Consider the following 9,583-nt stretch of genomic DNA (forward strand, 5'->3'; position numbering starts at 1 on the left):
TAGTTCTTGAAACACTGGCCAGAAGAAAGAAATTAAAGGGAAACAGATAGGAAAAGAAGAACTCAAATTAGCACTATTTGCTGACAATATGATTCTATACCTAGAAGACCAAAAAACTCCACCAGAAAACTTCTAGAACTAGTAAATGAATTCAGCAAAGTAACAGGATACAAAATCAACACCCATAGATCAAAGGCATTTCTGTATATCAGTGACAAATCCTCTGAAAGGGAAATGAGAAAAACTACCCCATTTACAATAGCCTCAAAATAAATAAAGCACTTAAGAATCAACCTAAACAAAAGAGGTTGAAAGGCCTCTACAATGTAAACTACAGAATACTAAAGAAAGAAATTAAAGAAGACCTTAGAAGATGGAAAGACCTACCTTGTTATTGGATACGCAGAATTAATATTGTCAAAATGACTATACTACCAAAAGCATTATACAGACTTAATGCAATTGCAATCAAATTTCCAATGACATTCCTCATAGAAATAGAAAAAGAGTCATAAAATTCATCTGGAAAAATAAGAGACCCCAGAATAGCTAAAGCAATCCTTAGCAAGAAGAGTGAAGCAGGTGGCATCACTATACCAGACTTTATACAACAGAGCAATAGTAACAAAAACAGCATGGTATTGGCAACACAATAGACTGGTAGACCAATGGTACAGAATGGAGAACACAGAGACAAACCCACATAATTACAGTTATGTGCTAAAAGCATACATTGGGGGAAAAGGTAGCCTCTTCAACAAATAGTGCTGGGAAAACTGGAAATCCATATACAACAAAATGAAATTAAACCCTATCTTTCACCATGCACAAAACTCAACTCAAAGTGGATCAAGGACCTAGGAATTAAACCAGATACCCTGCATCTAATAGAAGAAAAAGCAAGCCCAAATCTCCAACATATCGGATTAGGCCCCTACTTTCTTAAGAAGACTCCTATAGCTCAAGAATTAAAATTAAGAATTAATAAATGGGATGTATTTAAACTAAAAAGCATCTTCTCAGAAAAAGAAACAATCAGTGAGGTAAATAGAGAGCCTACAGCTTGGGAGCAAATTTTTACCACTTGCACCTTAGATATATACCATAATCTCTAGGGTGTATAAAGAACTAAAAGAGCAAAACACCAAAAAATAAAATGGCCCAATCAATAAATAGCCAAGGACCCAAACAGACACTTCTCAGATGGTTATATATAATCAATCAACAAATATATGAAAAAATGTCCAACATCTCTAGCAATTAGAGAAATGCAAATCAAAACTACTCTAAGATTTCATGTGACTCCAGTCAGAATGGCAGCTATCTAGAACACAAGTAATAAGTGTTGGTGAGAATGTGGGGGGAAAAGGCACACTCATACATTGCTGGTGGGACTGAAAAATGGTGTAGCCAATATGGAAAGCAGTATGGAGATCTCTTGTGAAACTGAGAATGGAACCACCATTTGACCCAGCTATCTGTTTCCTTGGTCTATATAAGGACTTCAAAACAGCAAACTACAGGGAACACAGCCACATCAATGTTTAAAGCAGCACAATTCGCAATAGCTAAACTATGGAACTAACCTAGATGCCCTTCAGTAGATGCATGGATTAAAATATATATATATATATATGTGTGTGTGTGTGTGTGTGTGTGTGTGTGTGTGTGTGTTTGTATCTATCTTTCTTTCTATCTATAGATACACACAATGGAATATTACTCATCAATAAAAGAGAATAAAATCATGACATTTGCAATAAAATCATAAAATGGGTGGAATTGGAGGATATAATGCTAAGTGAAGTTAGCCAATCCCAAAAAATCAAATGCCGAAAGTTTTCTCTGATATAAGGAGGCTGATTCATAGTGGGGTTGGGAGGGGAAGCATGGTAGAAATAGATGAACTCTAGAAGGGTGGAGGGATGGGAGGGGAAGGGATGGAGCATGGGGGTAGAAAAGAGGGTGGAATGAGATGGACATCATTATTACCCTAAGTATATGTATGAAGACATGAATGATGTGAATATATTTTGTATACTACCAGAGATATGAAAAACTGTGCTTTATATGTATAATATGAGATGTAATGCTTCTACTGTCATATATAACAACTTAGAATAAAAAATTAAAAGGGCTGGGGATGTGGCTCAAGTGGTAACGCACTTGCCTGGCATGCGCGTGGCACTGGGTTCAATCCTCAGCACCAAATTAAAAAAATAAAGATGTTGTGTCCACAGAAAACTGAAAAATAAATACCAAAAAACTCTCTCTCTCTCTCTCTCTCTCTCCTCTTTATCTCTCTCTCTCTCCAAAAAAATAAAAAATAAATTAAAAAAAGAATTTTCCCTTCTATACTTTGACACTACAGAGGATGTGGTCTTGGCAAATTCCTGAGATGCCCTCAAAACATTTTTCCTATTGTCTCAATGCAAAGTACTTAGCCATCTCTTTCATGACTATAATCTTTTTAATAATAACATCTTCCTTGTCCCCAGTTTTACATGCATTTTTCTGGTCAAATTGCAAGTTTCACAAATCCTTCAGTTCTGCTTTTTGCTCCTGACCTCATAGTAAACCTGCCAGAAAATCCATGCCCCTGACTGAATGTTGTGCTGCCTTGTAATTTCCTCTGTCAGATTAATTAGTTCATCACTTTTAAATTCAACCTTACACAAAGTCTGAGGACATAGGCAAAATATAGATAATATTTGCCACAAAGCAGTATGAATGACCTCTAGTCCAATTTCCAATAGAACCCTCATTCCCTTCTGATACTTCATGAGCACAGTCTTTGTCTACAATCCTTTCAACATTCTTGTCTTCTGAGATGCATCAGAATCATCCCATAAGCTTTGCTTAAAATATTCTAAGGCTTCTCCAGCCTGCATCTGCATTTTTTTGCCAAGTTCTCCCACAAACCAGCTCCAAAAGCTTCTGACCACATGACCACAACAATGCCCTCACTTTTCAATACCTATTTATGTGTATTTTACTGCGAACAAAATACCTGCCAAGAATAACTAGAGATGTAAAAGTTTAATTTAGTTCACTGCTCAGAGGTTTTAGTTCATGGTTGGCTGACTTCATTGCTCTGGGCCCAATATAAGCCAGAATATCATGGTGAGCAGTTTACTGTTCCACTTGTGGCATCCAGGAAACAGAGTGGGGAGACGGAGCTGCAAAGAAGATGAACACTTCCAGGGTACATCCTCAATGGTCCCCCTCCTCCAGCCGTGTCCCATTTGCCTGTAGTTATCACCCAGTTAGTTCATTCAAATTAGAATGGACTGAATAGGTTACTGCTCTATGATTTAATTATTTCACTTCTGAATATTTCTGTATTAACTCAGGAGATTTGGGGGGACACTTTATATTCAAACCATAATATTACCCTAAACCTGCAGTCACCTTGGATTCTGGGAATAGTGGAGCCTTATAGACAGATCACTCCATGATGAGATCACCTCCACAGTGGGAGCAATTACCCCATGGCAGGATTTGTGACTGCCCCTCTGAGCAAGAGTAATCATCTCATGGGGAACAAATTGCCCCCTCAAGTGAGAAGGACTTCTCCAGAGTCACCTCACAGAACCAGTCTTGGAAGAATGATTATGCAGACCATGGTCTGCAGAATGACTTCTTTGTTAGCTATGCAAAACCCCTGACCCTGCAAGCCCCCAACTCTTGTTTTTTGTTCCCTCTTTTTATAAAACCTCAAAGTTTTTGTCAGTCTCTTGAAGTCAGATATTTGGTCACTGTACCCATACATATGATCTTCCCGCCTTGTCCACACTGATTAAAGCTCCTTTCTTGTCCTTCAACACCACTTGTCTCTTTGTTTTTTTTTTTTTTTGCATTGAATGACCCATATTAGCTTTAATGAATGTAAACAAATTTAGGAGATTAAAATTTTAAAATCCCATTTTCTTTCTTTTTTTTTAATTAATTTTTATTGTAGGTTGTTCAAAACATTACATAGTTCTTGATATATCATATTTCACACTTTGATTCAAGTGGGATATGAGCTCCCATTTTTACCCCATATACAGATTGCAGAATCACATCAGTTGCATAACCATTGATTTACATATTGCCATTCTGGTGTCTGTTGTATTCTGCTGCCTTTCCTATCCTCTACTATCCCCCCTCCCCCCTCCCCTCCCCTCTTCTCTCTCTACCCCCTCTACTGTAGTTCATTTCTCCCCCTTATATTTTTCCTCCTTTCCCCTCACTTCCTCTTGTATGTAATTTTGTATACCCCTGAGGGTCTCCTTCCATTTACATGCAATTTCCCTTCTCTCTCCCTTTCCCTCCCACCTCTCATCCCTGTTTAATGTTAATCTTCTTCTCATGTTCTTCGTCCCTACTCTGTTCTTAGTTACTCTCCTTATATCAAAGAAGACATTTGGCATTTGTTTTTAAGGGATTGGCTAGCTTCACTTAGCATAATCTGCTCTAATGCCATCCATTTCCCTCCAAATTCTATGATTTTGTTATTTCTTAATGCAGAGTAATACTCCATTGTGTATAAATGCCACATTTTTTTTATCCATTCGTCTATTGAAGGGCATCTAGGTTGGTTCCACAGTCTTGCTATTGTGAATTGTGCTGCTATGAACATGGATGTAGCAGTGTCCCTATAGTGTGCTCTTTTTAGGTCTTTAGGGAATAGACCGAGTAGGGGAATAGCTGGATCAAATGGTGGTTCCATTCCGAGCTTTCCAAGAAATCTCCATACTGCTTTCCAAATTGGCCGCACCAATTTGCAGTCCCACCAGCAATTTACAAGAGTACCCTTTTCCCCACATCCTTGCCAGCACTTGTTGTTGTTTGACTTCCTAATGGCTGCCAATCTTACTGGAGTGAGATGGTATCTTAGGGTGGTTTTGATTTGCATTTCTCTGACTGCTAGAGATGGTGAGCATTTTTTCATATACTTGTTGATTGATTGTATGTCCTCCTCTGAGAAATTTCTGTTCAGGTCCTTGGCCCATTTGTTGATTGGGTTATTTGTTATCTCATTGTCTAATTTTTTTAGTTCTTTGTATATTCTGGATATTAGGGCTCTGTCTGAAGTGTGAGGAGTAAAGATTTGTTCCCAGGACGTAGGCTCCCTATTTACCTCTCTTATTGTTTCTTTGGCTGAGAAAAAACTTTTTAGTTTGAGTAAGTCCCATTTGTTGATTCTAGTTATTAACTGTTGTGCTATGGGTGTCCTATTGAGGAATTTGGAGCCCGACCCCACAGTATGTAGATCATAGCCAACTTTTTCTTCTATCAGACGCCATGTCTCTGATTTGATATCAAGTTCCTTGATCCACTTTGAGTTAACTTTTGTGCATGGCGAGAGAAAGGGATTCAGTTTCATTTTGTTGCAAATGGATTTCCAGTTTTCCCAACACCATTTGTTGAAGATGCTATCCTTCTTCCATTGCATGCTTTTAGCCCCTTTATCGAATATAAGATAGTTATAGTTTTGTGGATTGTCCTCTATTCTGTACCATTGGTCCACCCGCCTGTTTTGGTACCAGTACCATGCTGTTTTTGTTACTATTGCTCTGTAGTATAGTTTGAAGTCTGGTATAGCTATACCGCCTGATTCACACTTCCTGCTTAGCATTGTTTTTGCTATTCTGGGTCTTTTATTTTTCCATATGAATTTCATGATTGCTTTCTCTATTTCTACAAGAAATGCTGTTGGGATTTTGATTGGCATTGCATTAAACCTATAGAGAACTTTTGGTAATATCACCATTTTGATGATGTTAGTTCTACCTATCCATGAACAGGGTATATTTTTCCATCTTCTAAGATCTTCTTCTATTTCTCTCTTTAGGGTTCTGTAGTTTTCATTGTATAAGTCTTTCACCTCTTTTGTTAGGTTGATTCCCAAGTATTTTATTTTTTTTGAGGATATTGTGAATGGGGTGGTTGTCCTCATTTCCATTTCAGAGGATTTGTCGCTGATATATAGGAATGCCTTTGATTTATGCGTGTTGATTTTATATCCTGCCACTTTGCTGAATTCATTTATTAGCTCTAATAGTTTCTTTGTAGACCCTTTTGGGTCTGCTAGGTATAGAATCATGTCATCTGCAAATAGTGATAATTTGAGTTCTTCTTTTCCTATTTTTATGCCTTTAATTTCTTTCGTCTGTCTAATTGCTCTGGCCAGTGATTCGAGAACTATGTTGAACAGAAGTGGTGAGAGAGGGCATCCCTGTCTTGTTCCAGATTTTAGAGGGAATGCCTTCAGTTTTTCTCCATTCAGAATGATGCTAGCCTGCGGCTTAGCATAGATTGCTTTTACAATATTGAGGTATGTTCCTGTTATCCCTAGTTTTTCTAGAGTTTTGAACATAAAGGGATGCTGTACTTTGTCGAATGCTTTTTCCGCATCTATCGAGATGATCATATGGTTCTTATTTTTAAGCCTATTGATGTGGTGAATAACATTTATTGATTTCCGTATATTGAACCAACCTTGCATCCCAGGGATAAATCCTACCTGATCATGGTGCACAATTTTTTTGATATGTTTTTGTATCCGGTTCGCCAGAAGTTTATTGAGGATTTTTGCATCTAGGTTCATTAGAGATATTGGTCTGTAGTTTTCTTTCTTTGAAGTGTCTTTGTCTGGTTTAGGAATCAGGGTGATGTTGGCCTCATAGAATGAATTTGGAAGTTCTCCCTCTTTTTCTATTTCCTGAAAAGCTTGAAAAGTATTGGTATTAGTTCCTCTTTAAAGGTTTTGTAAAACTCTGCTGTATACCCATCCGGTCCTGGGCTTTTCTTAGTTGGTAGTCTTTTGATGGTTTCTTCTATTTCCTCAATTGATATTGGTCTGTTTAGGTTGTCAATATCCTCCTGACTCAATCTGGGCAAATCATATGACTTAAGAAATTTATCGATGCCTTCACTATCTTCTATTTTATTGGAGTATAAGGATTCAAAATAATTTCTGATAATCTTCTGTATTTCTGAAGTGTCTGTTGTGATATTGCCTTTTTCATCCCGTATGCTAGTAATTTGAGTTCTCTCTCTTCTTCTCTTCATTAGCGTGGCTAAGGGTCTGTCGATTTTATTTATTTTTTCAAAGAACCAACTTTTAGTTTTGTCAATTTTTTCAATTGTTTCTTTTGTTTCGATTTCATTAATTTCAGCTCTGATTTTAATTATTTCTTGTCTTCTACTTCTTTTGCTGTTGTTTTGCTCTTCTTTTTCTAGGATTTTGAGTTGAAGTATTAGATCATTTATTTGTTGGTTTTTTCTTTTTTTAAGGAATGAACTCCAAGCAATAAATTTTCCTCTTAGAACTGCTTTCAATGTGTCCCATAGATTCCGATATGTTGTGTCTGTGTTTTCATTTATCTCTAAGAATTTTTTAATTTCCTCCTTGATGTCTTCTATAACCCATTAATCATTCAGTAACCTATTGTTCATTCTCTAAGTGATGCATGATTTTTCCTTACTTCTTTTATCATTGATTTTCAATTTCATTCCATTATGATCAAATAAGATGCATGGTATTATCTCTACTCCTTTATATTGTCTAAGAGTTGCCCTGTGACATAATATATGATCTATTTTTGAGAAGGATCCATGTGCTGCTGAGAAAAAAGTGTAACTGCTTGATCTTGGGTGGTATATTCTATATATGTCAATTAAGTCTAGGTTATTAATTATGTTATTGAGTTCTATAGTTTCCTTATTCAACTTTTGTTTGGAAGATCTGTCCAGTGGTGAGAGAGGTGTGTTGAAGTCTCCCATGATTATTGTATGGTGGTCTATTAGACTTGAACTTGAGAAGAGTTTGTTTGATGAACATAGCTGCACCATTGTTTGGGGCATATATATTTATGATTGTTATGTCTTGTTGGTGTATGGTTCCCTTGAGCAGTATGTAGTGTCCCTCTTCATCCCTTTTGATTAACTTTGGCTTGAAATCTATTTTATTTGATATGAGTATGAACACTCCTGCTTGTTTCCGAAGTCCATATGAGTGATATGATTTTTCCCAACCTTTCACATTCAGTCTATGTATGTCTTTTCCTATCAAATGCGTCTCCTGAAGGCAGCATATTGTTGGGTCTTGTTTTGTGATCCATTCTACTAGCCTGTGTCTCTTAATTGGTGAGTTTAAGCCATTAACACTTAGGGTTATTATTGAGATATGGGTTGTTCTTCCAGCCATATTTGTTTATTTATGTTACTAAACATGGTTTGTTTTCCTCTTTGATTATTCCCCCCCCCCCTTTACTGTACTACCTCCCGCTGTTGGTTTTCATTGATATTTTCCATTTCCTCTTCCTGTAATATTTTGCAGAGGATGTTTTGAAGAGATGGTTTTCTAGCTGCAAATTCTTTTAACTTTTGTTTATCATGGAAGGTTTTAATTTCATCTTCCATCCTGAAGCTTAATTTCGCTGGATACACAATTCTTGGTTGGAACCCATTTTCTTTCAGTGTTTGAAATATGTTATTCCAGGATCTTCTAGCTTTCAGTGTCTGTGTTGAAAGATCAGCTGTTATCCTGATTGGTTTACCCCTAAATGTAATCTGCTTCCTTTCTCTTGTAGCTTTTAAAATTCTCTCCTTATTCTGTATGTTGGGCATCTTCATTATAATGTGTCTAGGTGTGGATCTCTTTATGATTTTGCACATTCGGCATCCTGTAGGCTTCTAGGATTTGGGATTCTGTTTCATTCTTCAAGTCTGGGAAGTTTTCTCATATTATTTCGTTGAATAGATTGCTCATTCCTTTGGTTTGGACCTCTATACCTTCCTGTATCCCAATGACTCTTAAGTTTGGTCTCTTTATGTTATCCCATATTTCTTGAATGTTCTGCTCATGGTTTCTTAACAGCTTTGCTGAGCTGTCTATGTTCTTCTCCAGTTGAAATACTTTGTCTTCATTGTCTGATGTTCTATCTTCTAAGTGTTCTACTCTGCTGGTAGTATCCTCAATTGAGTTTTTAAGTTGGTTTATTGTTTCCTGCATTTCCAGGATTTCTGTTTGTTTGTTTTTTATAACCTCTATCTCCCTGTATAAAAATATGGAACGCTTCACAAATTTGCGTGTCATCCTTGCGCAGGGGCCATGCTAATCTTCTCTGTATCGTTCCAATTTTAGTATATGTGCTGCTGAAGCGAGCACACCACTTGTCTCTTTGATTGGCATATTGTAATGGGTGGCCAGACCTGGTCTGCTGGAACCAATGGGCCTAGCACCTATGCTCGAGGACTCCAGTAACTCACCCATTCCTCAAGGCCACAATTGTTGCACAAGAAAAAAAAAAAGTCTTTTAAAACTGTGCCTCTAGCTAGTGAGAATTACTAGACTTAGCCTACCCCATAAAATCAACAAAAAGCTTACATCTCCCTTTGTTTGGGGAACAGCCTGGTTCCCCTCTTGAACAGTCATCTCCCTTCATCTGAGGCACCAATTATAGACTTGCCTGTATGTTTGTACTCAATTGGCTCAATTTCATTTCTACCATCACCAAGTAGAAGTTCCCATCTCTGGCATCAAAATGACAATACTTAATAGTTACAAGGGATGTAATGAGGATGTTCACAC

At 37.2% G+C, this 9,583-nt stretch overlaps 1 non-coding gene across 1 annotated transcript; it reads right to left on the reverse strand.

The window, feature by feature from the left end:
• Window positions 1–9,053: 9,053 nt before the first annotated feature.
• On the reverse strand, window positions 9,054–9,160 carry LOC143395957 (U6 spliceosomal RNA). Its single transcript, XR_013090862.2, has one exon. It is a non-coding gene; the product is annotated as a U6 spliceosomal RNA (small nuclear RNA).
• Window positions 9,161–9,583: the final 423 nt, after the last annotated feature.

The sequence above is a fragment of the Callospermophilus lateralis genome, chromosome 3 (assembly GCF_048772815.1).
Source record: "Callospermophilus lateralis isolate mCalLat2 chromosome 3, mCalLat2.hap1, whole genome shotgun sequence".
Lineage (NCBI taxonomy): Eukaryota > Metazoa > Chordata > Mammalia > Rodentia > Sciuridae > Callospermophilus > Callospermophilus lateralis.